Source organism: Pyxicephalus adspersus, chromosome 6 (genome assembly GCF_032062135.1).
Source record: "Pyxicephalus adspersus chromosome 6, UCB_Pads_2.0, whole genome shotgun sequence".
In the NCBI taxonomy this organism is placed as follows: Eukaryota; Metazoa; Chordata; class Amphibia; order Anura; family Pyxicephalidae; genus Pyxicephalus; species Pyxicephalus adspersus.
Genome location: NC_092863.1, coordinates 37,739,678 through 37,764,134, shown reverse-complemented (window position 1 = coordinate 37,764,134; position 24,457 = coordinate 37,739,678). Strand labels below are relative to the sequence as shown.

The 24,457-nt window shown below is 35.7% G+C and overlaps 1 long non-coding RNA gene across 1 annotated transcript in view; it reads left to right on the top strand.

Annotated features, from left to right (window-relative positions):
- LOC140333581 (uncharacterized) overlaps positions 1 to 19,068 on the top strand; it is an 87,541-nt gene extending 68,473 nt beyond the window's left edge. The window contains exons 3-4 of the long non-coding RNA XR_011921395.1: positions 17,162 to 17,324; positions 17,913 to 19,068. This is a non-coding gene — a long non-coding RNA (uncharacterized lncRNA). The remainder of the gene's footprint in view (positions 1 to 17,161; positions 17,325 to 17,912) is intronic.
- The last annotated feature ends 5,389 nt before the right edge of the window (positions 19,069 to 24,457 follow it).

Below are 24,457 nucleotides of genomic sequence, written 5' to 3'. Positions count from 1 at the left end.
TACGCATTTCAATGTGGTTTATGGTTAAATACTCTACAAGTATGATGCTGATGTGCCAGCAATGATAAAAGAATTACAAAGAACACGTTGTCAGCTCAGTCCACTTTATTTCTGATGCATTATAAAGAACTCTCTTATCTCCATAACCTCTTCTTGTGCACAAATAGAGAGCAAACAGACGTATCAGCTCAGCTTTTTTTTTTTTTTCTGCACATATACACATTTAATACAAAATCTGTTTAAGGATGAAAGGGAGCAAATTAGGGGAGGTCTATTGTTGGGCTTTCCATACACTTTAGTTTGTGCTATAAGGAAAATATGCCCCTTTTTTTCCAAGCTTGAAATGGTGCAAATTTAATTCAATAGCTTACCTGCTCTGTGCCTAGAAAACTACAGCTATCTAATACAATGACTACAAGCAGATGACATTTATATTACAGTTAATATATTGGGGGAGTTTGAGCTGTTCACTTTGCAAAGTTAATTATCACTATGCAAGTGATAATTCATTTAGCTTGGTGAATGAGGTGATGCTTTGTTGTGTTTAGTTGTCAAATCATATGCAAGCAAAATATATATTTCTATCATTTGATTGAATATTCTTGCACATTTTCCCTAGTAGAGTAAAATTAACTTTGCTAAATCCACAGGCTAAACTCCTTTAGGAAATCTGTGTTAATCCAGACACTGACTTAGTAAAAAACTGCCATTTTCTCGTTTGGTAACCTAAACTCTCATTTATTGACATTCCCTTTGGTTTACAAAAAAAAATGTGAAAATTGCAGAGAACATTTTACTCTAAAGAAATATCACTCTGGATATAAAATAAAAGCATAAAGTTATGATATAAGTTTTTTGTTTAAATATATAAACAAATAAAGGGGACATACTAACCAAGACAATATTTAGTATGTAATATTTGGGAACTAAAAGCTTGCCTCTGTAGACTTTGGAAATGATGTGAAATGCTGATATTTTAAAAATCTTGATTGGCATATTAAGGGTTAGTAACATTATATATTTAAACAATAAAACAGACAACGATAAGTGAAAGATCAAAGAGTTATAGACTGCTTTTTTTTCTACCTGGTGTATTTAATCGTATATATATTGTGTATTTAACTCTTGCACTGACATTATCAGTGGGGTGACTTAACAGATCTATAGCACTAATATTGTACTAATAGTAACATGTAGATCATATTTACCCCGCGTGTATTGGTACCTTGTAATTCTTTCCATTTGTTTTTTTTTTTCTTTTTTGTTTATTAATACCTTATGTCCTGCGTACAATATTTTTTTCTCAAAATGAGTGTATAATTTATAAAATACTGTATAGAGCAAAGCAATTAAAGTAATTGTTTTATTAAATTATATTGTATTTCCTCCCAGCACAAAGGTATGTTTATTTTAAATATTAAAACTGGAATGACAGGCAGTAACAAGTAATGTATAAAAAATACTTATATTCATAAGCAAGAATAGAATTTCCCAGCTCCTGGAACAAGTTTGCTAATGTCTGTTGCTGCGTCAGTCACCGCCATTTAAATTAATATTATTGACAAAAAATGATAGTTTAAGGTTTATCTGTTCCGGGTGTTGTTTTTGTGTTACAAACAAAACACAAAAGTTCAGATTGTATTGTGTGGTAAAGAATGGTCCACCCGCTGATATTTATATATAATTTTTGTCTTTCTACTTCAATCATCCTGCAGAACATTAAATTATCTCGGCAGATGTTATTAGAAAGTGCAGCATCATTTATACTGCCAATGCAATAATTAGATTTTTATTGGTTTCAGTAATTTTAGAAAATTGCTTCACTTTGGATAATGTGCTTTCATATGGCATGTCTCAATTGATCTTACCAATGATGATTATTAGGCTTTTGCAAAATGAAATGGTTTTCAAGCATAACAAATCCAAAAAAATACCCTTTCTCTGTGATTGCAAAGTGAACTGAATAGATCATTGTATTACAGAAAAATTGCCAAAAATTATTTTAAAAAGGTTTGATTAACATTCAATTAATATTTTAACTGATTAAATTCAACGCATGTACTCTAATTCATCTACTAATATATAGGATATCATACACATCAAAATAATATTGAATTATTATTTTTTTTTTAAATGCGATCATTTTGAAAATGTGTAATGCACTAGAAAGTTCATAAATAAAAAAAGACTTTTATATAAAAGTTGGTACTTGTTAAAATGATCTAGCCAGAGTAAAGTTTTTTCTCAATTGTTTTTTTTTCAATCTGGGCCTCTTTGGTTACAAAGAAGTAATGTACGGCTAAAAAAAAAAAAACAGGAAGAAATAAAGATGCAAGATGAACAGAAGTATTTCTCTTTAGACCTGATAGAATTTAAGATAAACAATGATTTCTATCATTATTAAGAAGTTTTATGTTCTTTCTCAACATAATATATACGACCAAAAAGAGGACTACTTAAGTTTCAGGTATTGTATTTTTTCTTATGTAGGCACATGTGAAAAAGAAATCATCACATGTAATTTGCAATATGGCAAAGCCTTTGACAAACTGGTAATTATTTGAGTGAAGATGTTTTAGCCATGTTTTGAAGGATATATTTGGTTGTGGGCTATGGTACAACAGGATTACTGGGCTCTGTAGGGGGTGGAGAGGTTTGAGTGCAATTTTCCTGCATTTGCTACTAAAATTGGGAGCCAATTAGATGTACTTGTGAGTTGTTCCTAGCAAAGAAAGAGCTTGGAGTAAATAAATACAGTTACAATGCCATGGAATAACAGGGTTATAGGTCACAGAGGGAGGGCAATTGATGGGGGACCTTAACATGGAGCGTTTAGCAATACCAGTTGGATGGAAGGCTCATTTAGGGAGCAATCTGTGCTAAGACTGGATAAGTGTAGGGTACTGAGAGCTATGTGTATATGTCTGTGGGTTCTGCTTCTAAGCTTTAATTATGATTTCTTAAGCAAATGAAATACTTAGGAGGACATCCATTGACAGAGTCCTTAACGGGATAGGAGGGGGAGGTGTTTTGTTCTGTTGTACAGATCTGAGGTTTAACTGAATTTGTTTTTTCTTTGAGAAGTTTGTCCAATTAGCCTTGCTGCAATGTGAAGTGAATTGACAGGCGATAGATCTAATGAGGGGAAGAGTAGAGGGACACATGCAGGTTTAAAGGAGCTTTCACTGTTCTCTTTTCTTTAACAGGTGAAAGGATTGCAGTGATCCGGCACAAAATATCTACAAGCTGATGTGGGAATATAACTACTGGCCATTACTTGTATCTGTTTCATCTGTAAACTTACTGCACGCTCTGAAAAAAAATGTTGTTCTTCTATAGAATGGCGGCACACAAGGGCTAGTTATACATTTTACAATAAGAACATTAAAGCGTACCTGGGACTGATAAAAATGTAGTTCATGATATTCCTTATGAATGGAAATGCTTGTTCTATGCCTGAAAAGTTTCATGCACAAATTAACAAACTAAAATACTGAGAAAATTGTTTCTCCTAGGGTAATATGACATTGCAAAATCCAACAAATACCTTAAATTTTTTATCAAATGAGTGTTCCCATGAATACCATTCACTGAAATACTAGGTCCTCTTAATTAGTTATCTAACATGAAACAAACGTAAGAAAGAGAAAATTGAGCAGAGTGATATAAAAACATGCTTTAATCATTTCTATGCAAGAAAAGATTCCAAGTGGACCCCCTATTAAAATTTGCATTTCACATAAATAAGTAGGGAACATGTCACTACTATCCCCAAAATGTTAAAACTGTTTATTACTGTGATTAAAAAGATGTTACCTCATTTGACCTTGGCAGACCAAATCATATATACTAAACAGGAGCAGTGAGGCAGATTTGAGACAGATTTATTGTTTATGCATTCCCCCTTAGCTAAAAACGCATCATGACAAAATAAAACCTGCCTACACTACAGGTGAGCAGAATGGAATCCAAACTCTGTGTCCAATGTCATTGGCTCAGTAGAGAAATTCAACTGGATTTGGAAATTCCAAGTCAGAATTTGTATTTTATAAGCTGTGCTATACATGTCAGGTACAATGGGGATCAGCCTATCTGGCCACCAGACTATGACAGCTATCATCATTATTGACAGGCATACAGTACATCAGATCAGATTTTAGATTACATAAATTACAAATTCTGATCCAAGGTTGGAATAGCTCCAATACAAGTCAGAATAGACTCCAGTCAGAACAATTTGACCACCACTACTACCTTGAACCACTTTGCACTGTGCATCTGTTTTGAGTCAAAATCTCATTTGTCCTGAATATTGAATACTTTGAGCTTCCACTCTTATAGTTATAGGGGGCAACTGGTGTTCATCTACAGGTGTCATGTCAATATTGTTGGCTCTATTTGTGTGCCGTGTTTTGTTGTTTTTGCCATTTCCCTTACCCTCTTCAATAAATACACAATCTCCATTTAATCATCCTGATGACAGTCCCAACTCCAATAGTAAATCTATTTCAACTCTGTGATAATCTGTGATTGTAGGTGCAGGGGTCACAAATACACACAAACACAATTAGGCTACATACACACGTGCAATGAATGTCATTGGAAAGGACCTTTCACGATCCCTTCCAACAACTAAGCACTGCACCGTGCATAAACAAGTTCTGCTCTATGGAGAGGGGAGGGAGAGAACGATGGAGCGGCACCCTGCTGCGCGCTCTCTCCCTTCACTTTCATTAAGATCGTTCGTCGTCCATCGTCCGTGGATCCGAAAGGACGTCGTTCAGATGATGGACGACGGGCTCTGTACACACGCCAGATTCTCGTCCGATATCGGCCCTGAGACGATTATCGGACGAGAACCATTTCAAGCGTGTACGTAGCCTTTCAAGGACTTTGTTAGCTGACAGTTATCCTGATCAATTAAAAAAATATTTTCACTTATTTGCTTGATACATGTTGCTTATTGTGTTTTATTTAAATATTGGGAACCTGTGACTAAATGCATATAAAATAAAACATTATAAGGACAGCATTGGATTAAAAGATGCCCCCAGTTTTTCAGGTTTAATGATGTCCAGGAACAAAGGTTTGAACAATGTATGGAATTTTTAAACAAAAAAAAATACATATTGAGCTATCTGCCTGTCGTCTACAGCAATGGGCTTCACCACTCTTCTTGTGCAATTTGGTTAATGGACAGATGCGGTACACAATTTTGCCATACTGAGAAGAGGAAAGTATGCTAAGATTGCACAGAGGTTTTCTAAGTTGGAATTTTCCATGAATGAAAATGTGAGTTTACAGTGAACAGAAGCACTTATTGCTAGCCTCTAGTTAGCACTTAATGGCCTTGCTAGAGCATCAAATTGTGAATTTAATTGGGGCAATATGAGGCTGTTCATGTTCACCTTAAGACTGCTTTTATTATATATGGACCGACTGAACAGACTTTTCACTGATGACAAATGATTACAGATCTACCCAGGCTAGTAACCTGGCTCTTCTCTCAAGTGCAACCCCAGAACCCCAGCTTCTCCTATACATAAACTGACGTGTTTGTAAATTATAAATAAAATTATGTCCTTGCTTCCCCCCCCCCCATTTCTATGTTTATTTTCTTGTTATTTGAGTTACCAATGCCCCAGACTTGGTGGAAAATAGGAGTAAAAAACAGCCCCAAGTTGGAGGTCAGCAAAAGTCTAATGCGCCATCTTATAAGTGGGAGGAATCGTGCCTCTTTATTGGTCATCTGTCACTAATGAAGTAGGAGGTATTTTCTCCCTAGGTCGTGCTGTTTTTTTAAAAAGATTTGAGCACCCCACTTACCTGTGTTTCACTTACCGTGGCCCCATTAGGCTGCAGAAGCTTTTTTTTGAACTTCTCCTACACAGGATTTGACAACAAACTGGCCATCAAAGTATTGGAATTATTAGCTGAAGGAACAGTGGGCTGGAAATTGGGTGGCATAGGTTCAGTTCAGTAACATTGTTGGGCCATTCTGTGTGTGTGTACATTTCAAGCAAAAACCAAATGGACCCAAAACTCTACAGTATTATGAAGGTGCCGATTTCAATATCTATATGTATTGATTGGCTCAGTGTGAAGTGGTGTGCTGTCACGGCTTGGTGCCTAATGCACACTATTTTTTATTTCTAATAATACTATTTAAGCCCCATAGCATGCTTAGAAGCACATTATGTGTCACTGTGCCCTGTGGTGACATTTTTTTAAACATCACCAAAACACACTAGGGCAATGAGAAAGTAATTTTTTTTAGGGCAAGTGTTTTGCAGGCAAGTGAGCCTAATATTCCTACATATCTAATAATAGAAAACTAAACAGAAATCCCAACGTCCGGTCTAGCTCATTCACACACTATGTACAAGCACTGTATGTAAAAAAAATATATAGATCAAGTGTGGGATATTTTTGTTCACATAATTTTAGGGATTAAAGTATTACAATAAGTTTATCTAAGATAGGGACAACTACTCCACCCACTACCCTAACCAGCTCATATAAACCTTCTGCTACTGAACTCTATTAAAAACCGCTTAAGGTGCGTACACACTTCCAATTTTTATCGTTCCAATCGAACGACGAACGATCGATTGGGCAAAAAATCGTTCGTAAAAAAGTAACCAACGACGCCGACGAACGAGGAAAGTCGCTGGAAACGAACGACCGGACCGACGGATCGGATTGGGCGACGATCGTTGAACATCGTTCGTGTGTACGGTCGTTCGTTGATCGTCCATGGGCTGAGCATGCGTGATGAACGAACGTCCGTTCACTTTCCTGTCGTGCACATAGTTCCTCTATCGCTCAAACGATCGTATCTATTGTGTGTACAATATCTACGAACGATCGTGTCGTTAACTCTATGTGCAGGATCGGTGCTATACGATCGTTCATATATATCGTGCATGAACGTTCGTCGTTCGTTTTCCAACGATAATAATTGGAAGTGTGTATGTAGCTTTACACAGGCCATGGCTTTAATACATCTACAGTCCTCTATCACATTTTCATAAGATTACTTTTCAAATATTTTGTTGTAATATGAAATACCAAGATTTGTAGATTAGCCACCAAAACTAGCTTTCCATGGGTTAAGCTACGTACACACTTCCAATTATTATCGTCGGAAAACGAACGACGAACGTTCCTGCACGATATATATGAACGATCGTATAGCACTGATCCTGCACATAGGGTAACGACACGATCGTTCGTAGATATTGTACACACAATAGATACGATCGTTTAAGCGATAGAGGAACTGTGTGCACGACAGGAAAGTGAACGGACGTTCGTTCATCACGCATGCTCAGCCCATGGACGATCAACGAACGACCGTACACACGAACGATGTTCAACGATCGTCGTCCAATCCGATCCGCCGGTCCGGTCGTTCGTTTCCAACAATTTTCCTCGTTCGTCGGCGTCGTTGGTTACTTTTTTACGAACGATTTTTCGCCCAATCGATCGTTCGTCGTTCGATTGGAACGATAAAAATTGGAAGTGTGTACGCACCTTTAGTGTACTCTTGATAATGGTTTTATTATATATCCATTGTATTGGTAGGACATTGTTTTCACTGATTTGGTCAATTCATAGGGTGTTATTAGAGGTTAAGCCTGTTCACTTAGCAAAGTGAATTATCATTAAGGGGTAATTTAATTATCCTAATAAATGCAATTAAATTACCTTTTTAAAGAATATTGAAACTCATGCATGTAAATGTACAAAATTATGATTTATGCTTGTACATGAATGGATGGCTGAAGTCAGTGAAACTTCATCTGAATTCAATAGGCAAAATGAATTATTCCTTGAAGAGTAATAATTTACTTTTCTAAGAAAACAGCCTAAACGAAGCATTTCGATAATTCATTTTCAACCATCATTCGACAGCAAATTGTAAGCCTAAGGCTGCAAAATTATCAGGTTAATCGCAAAGCCCCTGTACATAGTATTTTCACTGTAATTGCTAGGGAGGTCAGGGGGACCTGTGGAAACATATCACACATTTGCATAAATGTTGTGATTGATCTGGGACAAAATCTTACTGTTGATCTCAGCATTTGGTATGCTAATTAGCTAAATTCAGATTCAAATCAACTCCTGACTGACTTTACCAATGCATTTTACTACCTAAATTTAACTTTAGAGTTAAATAAAAACTTCATGCTTGTTTAAATTTTTTTTGTGACATAATCCTCAATGCATTCCTTTTAGCAATTTTGGTGGTACAACTATGTTCGGGGGCTTTGCAGTTTACTTGCAATGACCCTAAATGGCTAAAGCTACACAGGTTTTTGGTAAATTTGCTTACAGGTGCTGTGTCGGTGACAATTCTATTATCAGGGATTTTGTAGCAATTCATTTAAAAATTCAGAGGGCATAGAGAGAGCAAGTCAAAGTTTCTGTAAGCTTTAGAGTGACTCTTTATTTGTGACAAAGAATTTTTACTTCTTAAGTTTATGCTGCCAATATTAATTACTCAGAAGATTTCAATTCTGAAGATGTGTGCAGTTTGGCCTCAAAAACACCCAAATAAAGGAAAGAAAAAAAAAGAACAGAAACAAATTTATTTCTGCTTTGTACCAGTTACTGGATAGTTTTTTATTATTTTTTTTTTATTTTTACAAATCCAAACATTTTTTTCAGATGACTGGTTTTCCAAATGTCAAGTAAGCAAAAATTATTATTAAATATATTTAAAAAATCTGTATGGCTGGCAACACAACGCCAACACAATAGGTAGAAATTCATGAAAAAAAATGCTTAGTGGGAGGATAGTCATTTCGACTAAAAGATGTCATAATTTATTATACAAAACCCATTGTATGAATAAATAAATGACTAAACAAACATTCCCTTTGATACCGATTTAATCATACCTTCTAGAAGTAAGTAAGACAAAAGCGCACAGTGACCTCTGACCCTAAAGCTCTCTCTGCTGATCAGATCCCACATAATTTAAACCCATAAAGAGCCGTTTGATCCCATAATCCTATTTTTGTTGCCATTCTGGGATTTCATCCAAATATTGTTTTAATTCATTCTCTATTTGAAATCATGCATGGAGCTACCTCCGGGTGAGAAGGCTCGGTAACAAACTCACCTGCATTATCTCCAAGACAACTTTAATACAGGCAAAGTTCTCTTTGGTTACTTTAAGATTAAGTGACATACGGTGAGTTTAGAAGTAGACACAAGGGAGAAAAGCAGATCTCCATTATCTTTGCATCCTAGTGATCTGTCTGATTTAACAGTGAGTGGTGACTAGACACTCTGACCCCATTGTAAATACACCAGGTAAAGGAATGCCCCTAGGTTTTAACTAAATGATCCAATAGTCATGGAATCCCCGGAGCCTTTCATCTTTTACAAATATTTAAAAAACTTCGGAAGCCGAAATTTATCTTGCAGGAAAACCCCCACAGGTGATATGATTTACCTCCAGGAGATTTATCATGTCACCTGGCAGGAGTGCAGACAGAGATCCACCCTCTCCCTCTTTTATAGATGTATACACAGAGATATAGTGATAATACATCATACAACAATTACATATCCCTTCCTGACTCTTCTAACATGTATTAAAGTTATAGACATTGGTTTCCTAGTACCCACAGACGTACAGTAGCTGCTTTTCACCTTCCACCGCTTCTCTATGTTTAAATGATATTTGGGCAGTTTACATTCATTACATTCTAACGAGAACCTTGAAACATTTTTCTTTAAATAAATGGGTTTGTAAATGTGTGCTTTTAATGGTTAATTGTGTAATTTTCAATTTTTTATTTACATTGTAACTCTCTTCTTTAAAGTAACATTGAGGTTTTCGAGAGGCACAATAATGGGCCACTAATGGGCTCAGGATAGCTGTAGGGTTTGATTAAAGCTCATTGCACCCTAAGGAAGCTAACTTCAAACATTGCAGGTAAAAGAACAAAGTATCAATTAAAAAAAAGTTCACCTTCAGTGTTTTTTTCCCACAAATTATTTTATTGGCTTGCAATTTAACTTTGAGCTAGAAAATGGACTTCTCCAGGAAAAGTGATGATACGGTGGGTCACATTTATCAAAGTTCCTCTAGAGTGGAGAAGTTAGACTATCGTGGGAGAACCTGGGTGAGGTTCTTATCCAGGATTGAAAATATTAACTAACTAATAGAAAATGAGTTTGATTACCAAAGTTCTCCTCTAATAGTCTCCAATTTCTCCAAGTTCTCCAATCATAGAAAGCTTTAATAAACTAGGTCCAGTTACTTCAAAATGTCATAGCCCTTCCCTATACTTGGATTATTAAATTATTCTCTGTGCTGGCCCAGCATCTTCATGCCCCCCCCCCCCCCCATGTCCCTTAGTAGCTGTTTATGCATAAACATAACATTAAACGTAACATAAAATATGTTAAAGTAGAACTAAATTAACAAGTAAAAAATTGCATCCAGACAGGTAATTTATTGTCCCTTCTCCAATAAAAAGATCTTTGGCCTTCTTGATTGATCAGGCCAGGAGAGTTAACTCTCACGCATGTGTTTGATACCCAGCGGATCCCAGCATTCTGCATGAACAGATCAGTGCACTTGAAAAGGAATCAGGCAGATAAGCATGGTTTGGTTATACAAAATTGCCTGTTTGCAATTTTAAATGCAGTATAATAGTTCAGCTTTAAATACACATATAAACTTATGGCAACATTCTTGTTGAAATTAATGGTCTGGTGACAGAACCTCCTATTCTCCTAAAAAAATAAAAAAATAACTTCCAATTTTGCTGATCCCTGCCTTAATATATCAGCCTATTGTGTCTGTATAAATATGCCAAGAATAGTTAATTGATTATAGTATATTCAAATCTTTTATGGCAGCAGTTCAAAAAGAGAATAACACACAAATCATATTATCATTTTCACCCCTGACCATACAAATTCCTCACACAATAAAACAGATAGTCTAATAAAATAGTAAACTGCAAATACTGGTCATTGCATTAGTTTAATGAAAGTAAATGAGAAAATCTGCCACTGAAATATATGCTAGAACTCAAAGGGCTCTATAAATCAGGAAATCAAACATTTCCCATGTATTTCAATGGCAGTAATAGATTCCCAGAATGTTTGAGAAATGTCAGATTCCTGGAGCCCAAAGTGCACCCGTGTCCAGACTATAAACCTAAAACTATCTATTCTTGATCAGCAGTAAGGGATTGTTTAACTATAATGTGATACAATGCACCTTCTATAGTTGCAACATACAGAAACATTGCATAGAACACAAAGTTTTATGTTCTAACTTTAGGCATAGCCTTGCACTGCTGAGTACATTTCTGTCTATTTTTTTGCCCTCTGATTTTTCCCACGGCCGCGTTCATTCATAAACGCAAGCCGCATAACTCACTCTGAGAGGAGGGTTATCGCGGCTACATCCGGCTTGCATTTATGTTATGTTGCTTTGCTGCTTCAGGTTCTGCTAGTTTGCAGTCATCAACAAAGCTATGTATTGTAAATTATGTATGTGTTCTTGATGAGAATTTTGAGGCCATCTTTCCAAAAATTTAGGTTAAAGAGGAAATGGATCTTTCAACACAATAATGGTCCAAAGCAAACTAACAAATCCACCATGAATTGGCTTAAAAAAATGGAGAGCTCTGAATGGTACCTAATTTTATTCCCATTGAAAATTTGCAGAAAAGGTAAAACGGGCAGTTCATACAGGAAAACCTACAAATGAATATTGAAATGACATGAATTTTGCATCTGGGAGCGGTCAAGCAAATTTTACCAAGTCAATGTGAGACACCGGTGAGAATTTATGCAAACATATGTTAGTTTTTGCTAAAATGAGAAAAAAACAGCATTACGTGGTCTATAATGACTAAGAAGGAAAGTTTTCTTTATCTATGGGTGTTTTATTAATAAAACTTAAATGTTTGCCTGTTTACCATTTACCATTTCCAGCACAGTAAATCCCTATATCCTGAGACTTCACTGAGGTGAGTGCTTTTTGGTTGAATGCCCCTGCTTCAACCAACCATTCATTTAAATGTTTTTAATTTATTTACAAACGTTTCCTTACAAACTTTAGCTTCCAGTTGTCTGACAGTGATGCCATGATCAGAAATGTTACTTTTTCTTTATTAAAAAATATATTACTATTTGACCAATTTTTTCTGCAGGCCAGTTTGCCACTTCTGTGCACACAGAAGTCTGCTGATTGGTTTCACACCGTTGGTATGAATGGGTCAATATTAAAGACAATAAATTAATTAACTTATTCTTATAAACTTATAAACTGAAACAAATTTTGCTAAAAAGTCTACGTATCACTATCAATATTTTTTACTGTCACATTAACAAATACTTAGGGCTCTATTTATGAAACAGAGAATCTGCCATTTCCCCAAACATTCCCAGGTGTGAATCAGTTACTGCCACTGAAACACATGGACCTGGAAGATTCCCATAATGAATGTCAGATTTCCTGTTTTATGAATAGAGCATTTACAGATAAAAAAAATACTTTAAAATGCTTGTCCTTATGGTATCATACTGATATATTCTAATATAAGACTTTCAAATGCAGACTTTCCACCCAGTGGCCATAATTGGCAATACTTGTATATTTCAATAAGGAGTTCTGACAAAGTTTTATCCATGTTAGTTCCACTTTCATAAGCACATCTAACTGACATGGTATTTTGATTGGTTACATGTTACATGAAGCATTACATGTTTTAAAATGGTTCATTGTATCAGATAAATAGTGATAAACTAATAATACTGTCTCTCATATTTGAGCTTTGGAAGTGTAGCTTGTAATTGCACTGTATGTTTCTTCCCTTTTCAGCAAAGTATTTTCTATGTACTGTGAAGTATTAAATTGACTGTGGACTGAAATAGTATTTCTTGTTGTTGATGTTGTCCTTGTTAGATTCTGTGTGACATCTCTTTTTTTCTCCCTTTTAGTAATTTAGTCTGTAAAATATACCAATAAACGCTTTTTGTCATATTCAGGGCAGGAATAATCCCTATTCCACATACCTAGACAATAGCCTAGGGTGCCATTGTGGCTAAGATCTATTACGACAAGGGAGACATTTTTTGCCTCCAATGGTATTAACCTTCCTTGTGGTAACCCCGAGTGTGACTCGGGGTAGAAAAAAGTTGTTGAAAGCGGTAACCCTAAGTCAGACTCCAGGTAAGTAAAACCTATGGGAAGTAATAGTAAACACAGCCTTACCTGATCCACCGGCGTCCCGTGTCGTCCATCGCCGTGATCCCTGTCTTTTTCCTTTTTCTTCCGGTGATGAGTCATCGGGGGAGTTCCCGGTGACGTTGGTTCGTGTGTATGTTGTCGGCGGGCGGGGTGGGAAATTCAAAATCCATTTGTATTGCATTTAATACAAAATAACTGTTTTGAATGCAATACATAGGATTTAAATGTGTATAAGCAGAACATTGTTTTCAAGAACATTTATTGTACAGTATATATAATAGTATGAGTATAATATTTATCCTTTTTTTTAATTTATAATTTCATATTTTCACATGATTTTGTGTTTCAAACTTTATTATACTCATACTATTATACTATACTGTAAAAAAAATTTTCATGAAAAACAATGTACTGCTTTTAGACATATAAAACTGGAAAGAATTGTACCGCTAGGGAGGTTAATTGCACCTGTGGACATTTTCAGTTGCGTCAGTTTAGTATTGTTTGCATCTTTGTTGCTGTTGTGTTTGTTTTGTCCGTTTGTTATCAATTGTGTCCTCCTGGAGGTTTATGTTAATATGGTACTAATTGTGACTCCTCAGGCATGTTTCTGGCTGTATCAGTATGGGAATGATTGTGTCTCTGTGGACATTTTCCTGGAGGTGTCACCATGTTACTGATTGTGTCCTTGTGGATATGTTCCTGGAAGTGTCACTATGTTACTGATTGTGTCTCTGTGGACATTTGGTTGACTGTGTCAGTATGGCACCTTTTCTATTGACGTGTTTCCGGCCATCAGAACAGTATTGATTGTTTCTCCGCTGATATGTTTCTGGCTATGCCTTTATGTTACTGGTTCAGTCTCTGTAGATGTTTCTGGTTGTACCAGTATGGTACTGATTGTTTCTGTGGACCTGTGTCTGTCTGAAATAGTAAGGTACTGATTGAGTCTCTGTGGGCGTATTTCTGGCTATGTCACTATATTACAGATTGTGTCACTTTGTCAACATGTTTCTGGCGGTAAGGTCTGTGAAAATGTAGAATCGGCTCCCTCAGTAAGTAGTTTCAGCAAGTTCTATAGATTGCTTTCAGAAAAAGCTGGATGATTTCTAGAAGCACAGAATATAACTGGGTATTAAAGTAAAGATAGGAGATACTGTAGATCCAGGGAACAATGGATTGCCTCATAGAGTCAGGAAATATTTTTTTTCCATTGTTATAGCAAATTGTACCAGAGATTTTTTTTGCCTTCCTCTGGATCAACTATGTGTATAGGGTTTTATATCTGGGATATGTTTGTTTCCCTAGTGGTTGAACCTGAAGGATTTATGTCTTTTTTCAACTTGACCTACTATGTAACTATGTGTCAGTATGACACTGATTTGCATCTATTGATGTCTCTTGCTATCTCAGTATGGCACTGATTCTATCTCCAATCCAATGATCTCGAATTGTAAAGGTGCGTACACACTTCCAATTTTTATCGTTCAAAACGAACGACGAACGATCGATTGGGCAAAAATCGTTCGTAAAAAAAGTAACCAACGACGCCGACGAACGAGGAAAGTCGTTGGAAACGAACGACCGGACCGGCGGATCGGATTGGACGACGATCGTTGAACATCGTTCGTGTGTACGATCGTTCGTTGATCGTCCATGGTCTGAGCATGCGTAATGAACGAACGTTCGTTCACTTTCCTGTCGTGCACATAGTTCCTCTATCGCTCAAACGAGCGTATCTATTGTGTGTACAATATCTACGAACGATCGTGTCGTTATCTCTATGTGCAGGATCGGTGCTATACGATCGTTCGTAGATATCATGCAGGATCGTTCGTCGTTCGTTTTCCAACGATAATAATTGGAAGTGTGTACGTAGCTTTAGTCTTGTCAATTGGTAAATGTTCTTTTAGGTCAGGAGAAGGAGTGGGGCAACAGAAGGTAGAGAAAAAAAAAGATGTATAAAAGCAATATCTGTTCAATAATCCTTATAATCCTCATTGTTCCTGCCAAAAATAAAGTTAGTGTCACCAGCACAGGAAGTGTTACTTGCAGGATTAAGGAAACAAAACATATGCAGCCACTAAATGTAAGAACTGGCTGTAATTTATAAAATTTGTGTTGTTCACTTTAACAGACAAAATGCAAATTGGTCAAAGAGGTTTAAGGAAATCAGCAAAAAAAAAAACCCAAAACAAAACAAAGGAAAACAATTGCCTCAGAAACCTTGTATGGAAGCAGCAACATTCACAGGTCTTATAATAATTCTGGGACATTGATGCTGAGCCTATTTAGCTCAATGACAAGTGATAATACTGTAGTGGAATTAGCATGTGGCCTTGAGATAGATAATTACTTCCTCCATTAGATTCTTTTATTTACGTTAATGACTGTATATTAATTTGCATTTTTTTATTAGAAAGCATGGAAAATGGAAGAGCAGAATATTGTTTTGTTTTTTTCTGAGCAAACACACACTCATATTCACTAGCTGAATTCCATGTTAGCTTTTATTGACCTATTTGCAGCACTTGAAGTAACCCTAACTGAATGTAATTTTAGTTTGCAGGACTGTGTAATAATAATATTATTATTATTATTATTATTAATAAAAATAAAAAACAGGATTTATATAGCACCAACATATTACGCAGCACTGTACATTAAGTAGAGATTATATTATAAACATTTTTTTTATCTAACAGGGTACAGTCTGTTTTTTTTTTTTTGCAGACGGAACATAGTAAAACATTGCTTTTGTAAAAGAACTGCCTGCTTTGTTTCTTTTTTTTTTTAAGTTAGGTTTAATGTAATACTTAGATGAGGTTTTAGTGAATATGTTTACATTTAAGCCAATACAGTTTTAATAAAATTCAATGCTGGAAGCTAGTTCAGCCATCATTCTGTCCCTCACATGTATATAGTATATATTGGCCTGTGAGCATCAGCTTGCTGTGACTTTGCCATCAAACTTATCTGCACACGGCTGGATCAGTTCTGAACAATTGACAATATTGCAAGTAAGTGTGGGTTGATGGTGGATTTGTTTAGATTTGGGCTAAAAATAAAATTCAACCAGAATATCAGTAATTCAGTTTGGTTCTATAAGAACCAAATAGTCCTAATATAATATGAAAATTTTGCCCCCGAGATTTTTAGAGTTGGGGATGAGAATTGCTGCCACTATGGTAGGGGTTGTGGTGCTTAGTGTTATTGTATTAGCAAGATTTTTAGAAGTTTCTGCAGCCATGGACTGTGTCAGATAGGGATTGTAGTCTGTAGACTAAGTTGTACAGCAATTATCATTATAGTTTTCTTCTGCCATTAGGGCTCATTATAATAAATTATTTGTAGCACAGCATATATTATAGTAAACTTTGCATTGCATTTTGGGGTTGTTATGTTTTTTTATTGTGTTACTTGTTGTCACAACCACTTTGTGTCAAATGCATGCTAGCTGTATAAAAATTGATTCTTGTTCAACATATATATTCATTGCTGATCCAAATTAATCAATGGTACTACCACAAACTGCAAATGTTACATGATCCAAGAAGAAAAGACAAGTGATGATAAATATATATGTGCATATTCCAAAATTTTGATTAAAAATTAATTAGAAGGTATCAAAAAAATCTCAGATACTTGTATAATCCACATAAATTTTCTGACCTGAACAAATGAGGTTTGATTCCACACTCATATAAATGACTTTTGGTCAATTAAATTTATCAAAAATTGATTTATAGTAAATTTGATAAAACAATGAAATGGGCTGTTTAATTGAATGGGAATATCGACTGCTGCATGGCTAACAGTAAAGTGTATATTTGTAGGTAAACAGTTTGTAAAGTAAAGTATAGTAAAGTAAAGGGGCCATCTAAAGCAGAACTAAACCCATGATACTCACCCTTCTCTGTTTCGTACCAGGCCACCACCATCTTCCTTTTTCTTCTCTTTCTGAAGACCATCTTCGGCAATCTTCATTGACCATGCCATGATGACGTAACTCGTACACAAACACATGGGAGTCGCATAGGATTGCTGGGTTTTCCTGCCAACCAAAGCTGAGCAAAATTTGACATCTGGGCAGGTAATAACAGTTATTAAAAAAGGTACATTGACTGTTCAATGTGGGATTTCAATTTCATTATAATATTAAAAATATAATTATTGGTATTATCCTAAAGTACAGTGTAATATGCTATGATGCATAACTTGAATTGAGAAAACACTTTGGGATTTGGCTTCTCTTTAAATTGATTAGAAATCCATAGATCTATTGTCTGTCCTTTCATTCACAATCAGAGAAATGTTCTCATCATCTCAGCCAGAGACAGTCATGAATGAAGAAATCATACATTTCACAGTTTGACAATAAAAACGTCTGAGAGGCATCCAATTCATCCATTTCCTAACGCAGGTCCTAAAAAACATGGATTTTGGGTAGGTTCATAGGTTAAAAGGATTATCATCCGAAGCAGGCGGGATTATATTGATCTAAATTAACCCATAAGACTTTGGAAACAGGGCTGCAGAGACTAAAAGGGACAGCTTGGCTATTAATGAGCTGATATAAGACACACAAATACGGTATTCTTATGAGCACAAATATATCATGACAATTAGGTACAATACCATTTGAGAGCCTTATTTCACTTCAATATTTTCATTTCCCTAGGTTCCAAGCTCCAGTAAAACTGCCTTTAATTTGGATTTCCCAGACAAACAGGAAAACAAGCAATTACCTAAAAGTTGCTGCAGCTGCCCTTTTCCCAACACTGCTCCTCAATCAAACACTCTAACCCTGTACTTTCAATGCCTTTTTGTGCAGAAAGTCTGCCCATGGATTTATTGACAGATAATTGAATAACTGACGGCACATTTTCTTAACAAGGGACTGAACGAGTGGTTTCAATATGGCTGTACAAGAAAAGAAAAAAAAAACTACTAAGACGTTCTGTTCGTCCTATGGTCCCTAAAACAGCTTGCGTTAACGTACATATATATTTATGGATATATCTGTGTATTTATAAACAAGTCAGAGGGAACCCTTTGAAGGAGTCTCTTAGGAATTTAACCCCCTTCCTATATGACTACCAGATGTTGATTTAAGAGAAATATATCAGGTCTCAGGGTTAATGCCTTAGACTTCTCTAGAAGGTGCAGTTTGGATTACCCTATGATTAAAAAAGACTTACAAAAGTACTAAATGTCACTGGTTTAGTTTGGGGGGATTGTGCTACCCCACAACACATTTTCTGTACATAAAGTGCCTTGATTTATGTCCAAGCCTGAATAGTGCTTTTTCTCCACACTCCCATTTAATGTGACCTTTCTACGCTCTCTGTGTTTTCACAAGATTACCCAAGAATTAGAGTACTTGCCCCTGTTGAAAGCTTCAAATAAACAACGAGAGAGGAAAAAAGTGAAATAAAATGTTGATATTAAAGAACATTTGGGTGGCCATTAGGAGGGCAATGCCATAATGATGAGACTTGCTGGACAACAGCTTGCCAGAATGCATTAATGATCAGATGCACAACGTTCACATATATTGTGACGGTTTCTCCAGTAAACACCTTTGTGCTTTAATCTGCATGGCAATGGCACTGTAAATGAAAATCAAGTGATGGAAATATTTTTACTGGTAAAGACAGAGTTTTACTCTTTATCAATTACAATTTTACATATCTAAAAAGGCTATAAATTTATATATTTGTTTGGATGTCAATTACACTCAATATTGTAAATGTTTTATACACATAAATTTAACAAATAGAAATATTAACAAACATTGTTATGTAACATGATAATTCATGGCTTGCCAGACTGAATAAAATTTTCTTGGAAGCACAATCATGCCGAAAAAGTTGCATTATTTTTTAAATATATACCAAGACTGATCAAGCAATTTGATATACAGAAAAATGTTATTACAGTAATATAAGAACTAACTGGTCAGAATGAGTCCAAGGGGAATTTTTATGTTATGCTAGTGGTGATTTTGTGCTTGTAAATTACAGTTTAACATAACAAAAGCAAAATGTTATGACTGTATTTTTCTTCAAAGAAGTGTATAATATATAAGGTACATAATAAGTGCCTTTCTGGCAAGCCGAGATGTAACTATTTTGTTGCTATTACATCATTAATTTCTATTGTTGTATTTTTATTAATAAATTTAGTTTTTGGTATTTTTTAAGTGAAAACTTATACAAATACTTAAATAATACTTATATGACAATATAGTGAGAGGAGTATGTATTTGTATATATATATATATATATATATATATATATATATATGTATATATATATAAATTTCTATAATTGGCATATGTACAGCTCCAGCGTTACCCCGGCAACAGTGGTGTCACGTGACCGGGTTCCCTGGAGTGCAGATGGCAGGCAGCCAGAACTCAGGCAGGGGAAGCAGCCTCAGCAGCCGGCGGGCCGGATGGACAACTTCAGCGGGCTGTATTCGTCCCGCTGGCCATAGTTTGAGGACCCCTGGTCTAGTGTAAGGTAAAGGATTGTGGTAACACTGGAGTACAACTTTTACTGGAAAAAATAAAGAAACAGGTTGTAAAAGGAATAGAGATGCTGCTATATTTACTAAAGAATACAAGGTGAACACAGGGCCAAAAAATGAGAAAATCAGTTATGTATGAAGATCATGACCTCAGGGCTTTAGTTGCTGATGAATCCTCTGTCTTTTCTAAAGTTCTATATTAATTTCCCAGCCAATTTATTTTCAGCACATTACTTTCAATAAAAGGGTAAATGATAGTATGAGTGTGACAAGAACTTTTGCTTTAGGTTTCACAGCTAAAAAAAGAGTTTGAGGTTGTTGTTAATTACCACCCCTATTAATTAAAGGTAATGGCCTTTAGAATAATTTGTTCCCTGTGCCACCAATCACCTCTTTACAGATAGTTTTAGAAGCTTTTGTAGCTTTAAAAACATTTCTTTCATTTCTTCCTTGTTTCATGTAAATGGCAATTCATCCATCCCCTACAATTAGTAATGGTCTTTATCAAAGAATTAAAAGAGCCACATTTCTCTTTGTGTCTAAATCTCTTTTTATGTCTTGTTTGTTTTGTTTGTCATTCTGCTTATAAAAGATATATGCTGTCTATTGTGAAAGCACTATATTGCTAATGGTAGAAGCTGAATTAGCAATTGCTTATTTCAAAGTACAACTAGGAAGAGGAAAGTAAATCACAGTATATTTCACAGCCGCATTGGCTCTTAGACAAGCACCACTTGGGAACTAATGTACTCTAAAGTGGTGTTCCTCAACCACTGGTTGACCACTAGCTGTCTGCAAACTAAGTATTGTCAGTCTCCGAACACCTGGTTGGGCACTAATCATAAACTGTAAATGGTGATAACCTATTCATGAATCAATTTTTATTCCCAACCCCGAATGAATGTTTCCATGGTAAAATTCAGTAAGAAAAAGGGACAAAATAAATAAAATATGGTGGAGCTGGAATGTGGTGTCTTTTAATACAATGTGGCAGCATTTAATTTGCCTTCCCTCAGTTTTGACTTTCTCCGCTGCTAGAATATTTTGAGTACTTTTGGTAACACAAATAAGTGACAAAGTTCATCTCTGCAATTCAATTATCTTCCTGCTCAATTGAACCAAATTTTTAAGGTAAAACTGCTAACTTTTTGGTGAAACTGCAAGGCAAGATCATTTTTTTTAACTTCCCTTGCATATGAGTACGTGTTCAGAGTAATCCTAAATTTTGTCAATTCTCTAATGATGCTCTTCGAACAACACCATAAACTTGATATTAGTTTAGTAAATAAAGTATGGTGTTGATCAAAGCTCTTGGCTGCCATAAAATCAGAATCATATTTTCCCTCCGGCATGGCAGATGAAGGCAGTCATTTGCTGGTACCACAATAATAATTCTGGTAAGGCATAATAGTGGGCCTATGTACTTTCAATTTCTTTGGAGTCATCGAAAATAAAGGAGGAAGTGTAGTCTCTTTTACAGATATACAAATTCCTCAAAGAAGACTGCTCTGATTACTTCAAAAAAGTTGCGGACTCGAAAAATATGTAAGACTCTCAATTCTAGATAGATGAATAAAATGATGGACTGTAATATTGTGTGTATAAATAAAGAGTGAAAAGCTTGCTAAAGACTTACTACAGAAATATTGAGGATTCACGGAATGGCTTTTAAGAACAACGATTAGAAATCAATATACCAAAATACCATGCATTGTATTACTGGCAGTGATCACATAAAATACAGTTAGGATATGTTGACTGTAAAATCCACATTTAAATGCTAGCAGAAATTATTGCAGTTTTGGAGACTGGCTAACACTACTGGAATGATGTAGAGATGAAAATAAAATGTACAAACGTGTGATAACTCAGGCCTGTCCAAGGGTACACCAAGGGTTTGTCTCACGCAAGGTATGAGTGCACTTGGGGTCTCTGTCAAGCTCAATAAACGTTTACAGACATTATAAACTCCTTTGCAGTATTCTATACTTTAGAATAAGCAATGTTAACATAATACAAGTAAACAGTTATTGTATTTAAAAGGACATTAAAGGACTTTCAAAGCCTGGTCTATTAAAGGGACAGTTACATCTGGAAAGTGTTTTGCATTCACTTAACTCCATCACTTCTGGAGATTTCCTAGGATTTCGTTTTGTCAATGATGCCATCTGTTTGCCAGAGAACTCTTTCAGACTCTATGCAGGAGGGTGCCAGGAGTCACTCTGTCTCCTAGCAAACGCATTCCCCAGAATGCACACCTCATTTAAATAAATATTTCCTGGTGCCAAATACATCTTGGACGTCGTTTGCTGGACAAGTCTTGAGATGGCTTGTTCATCACACCTCAGAGTGTTACATGTAAATATGTACATCATAGCAGGAACAAAAAAAAGTGTTTTCTTAAGAAGAATACGGTGTTACGTTAAATAAAAACATGTATTCTGTTGTTTCATTTTGTCTTTAGCTATGAGAGTTGGATCCATGAAGGAAGTTGTATCAGAAAGTACTGGAGTGACTGAGAACAAGTGAAGGCATGAGTTCAGAACTATGGAGATAAAGTAACATTTTGTCTTTCAGTAGGGGAGGGAGGAGAGGAAGGAAACTTTGAAGATGATTTATAGAGTCTTAACTCTTTCACGGTGCATTTCCATACAGGACTCAGGAGAAATGATGGCACCTGCCTAGAATCTTTATTGCCCAGAAATGTAAGGACAGTGCGGCTAAGGACTCCAAACATCAAGACATGAATTTATTTATGGTAGGATTGTCCAAACCAGCTGTACTTTAAAGCAAGGGTCAAATATAAGTGCTACTCTCAACTAAAAAGAAAAAACATATATAAACTAAACTCTGATTAATTTTGTAGATCCATTGTACAGATGTGTATCTTGCTATTGTTTCCTTAATTTTAATTACCAATATGAAGCATTAAAACAAGACAGCTATTGCAATAAACTGTGCAGATATTCTACTTTGCTCTCACTGACTAACACATTTAATTTTACAGACAAAAGATGCTATACGCTACATGCCATGGCTGGTTCAATCACAAACTCCATGTCTATTGGTTGCAGCAGACATCGGTAGACATCCCCACCTGGCTATTGTTGAACCAACTAGTGATGGAATCTAAAAACTTCAAATAGCATGAATATACAACCCTCAGTGCATATCAGAAGAGCAACCCAAATACTCTTATCTGCAGTAACTTTTCTTCACACTTACAAGAAACAGAAGAATAATAAACAGATGAGTCACTAGAAAATCTCAAACTTCATGATATACTTACAGATCAGAGCTCTTCTGGTGTTGAAACTCTCCATTAGACCATATGGATGCCACGCTGAGTAATCCAGCAAATCTGGAATGTATTTAGTCAAAGATTGAAAACATTTGTCAAATATTAGGAAATTAATTTTATTAAAACATTACAGGTTTTCTGGAATATCCAGGTTATCCCATGATAGTCTACCTTTTAAAGTCTTGGAGAGCTTTAAAAAATCAAGCCAAATGTACAGTTCAGTGTATGTAGGGTAAGTTCTGCGGTGCTTTGTAGGATGTTATATTAGTGGCAGCTTCTTTTATCACTAGGTGGTACTTTATAAAGAATTCATCAAGTATAATTATTCAAGATTGTTGTGAGTTGGTCAGCCTTTCCTTGTGTATGGTTAACTATTACTATTTTATATTCTATACATACTCATTAGTGTCACTGGTATTGGCTTTTACAAAACACTCTAATGAAAGGCAATTTCCAACTTTACAGTTTAATATATACAAAGGGTGATAGACTTGTGTAAGGGGCACAACACAGGTTCATAGAAATATATTACAAAAATAGTTCATTGTGAAACGTGTAGGTAAAATGGAAAACCTAAAAAAAAGTATAAGTTGTTGTACTAAATATCAAAATCTGCATAATATAGAACTAACCCTACAAGAGGCACTGGGGTAATCCTAAATGCTTCATATATACTTTTACAGACCAAAAGACAGAGCTACCTGCAGAAATACTGCCATTCTTGTATAGGTAGCAGGACATCAGCAATAAAGAGATACAGGGCCTGATTTTTTAAAGTTCTCCAAGGCTGGAGAGAATACACTTTCATCAGTGAAGCTGGGTAATCCAGCAAACTTGGAATGGATTTCCTAAAAGTTATTAGCTATTTGTTAGCAAATATTTTCAGTCCTGGACCAGATCTATTCCAGGTTTGCTGCATTACCCAGCTTCACTAATGAAAGTGTATTCTCTCCAGCCTTGGAGAACGTTAATAAATCAGGGCCTTAGCATCAATGTCAGACCTGTCCCTCACTCATTACAGTTGCCTCTTGAATACTTGTTTTATTGCTTTTGCGGAAGCACAAAACCTTGGAGCATAGTGGACTTCTTCATCATATTACTCAATGTCTGGACAATGCTTCTGTGGAAAACTTTTAGTCTGCCAGTTTCCCCCTCAAACTAAACTTCCTCCTGATAAAGGAATCTCCTTCCACTCAAACCATCCCTCTATGTGGGCTTGAGCTTGTGGTAGGATCATTGGATTGTAAGCTCCTCTGGGGCAGGTAATAATGTAAATGCTGCTCTGAATGTGCTCCATACTGTATATATAATACAGGGAAGGTGACTTGTACTGAACTTGCAAAAAAACCCTTTGATGTGTTGATGTCAGTCTGAAGTAGAGGGAGTCCCTA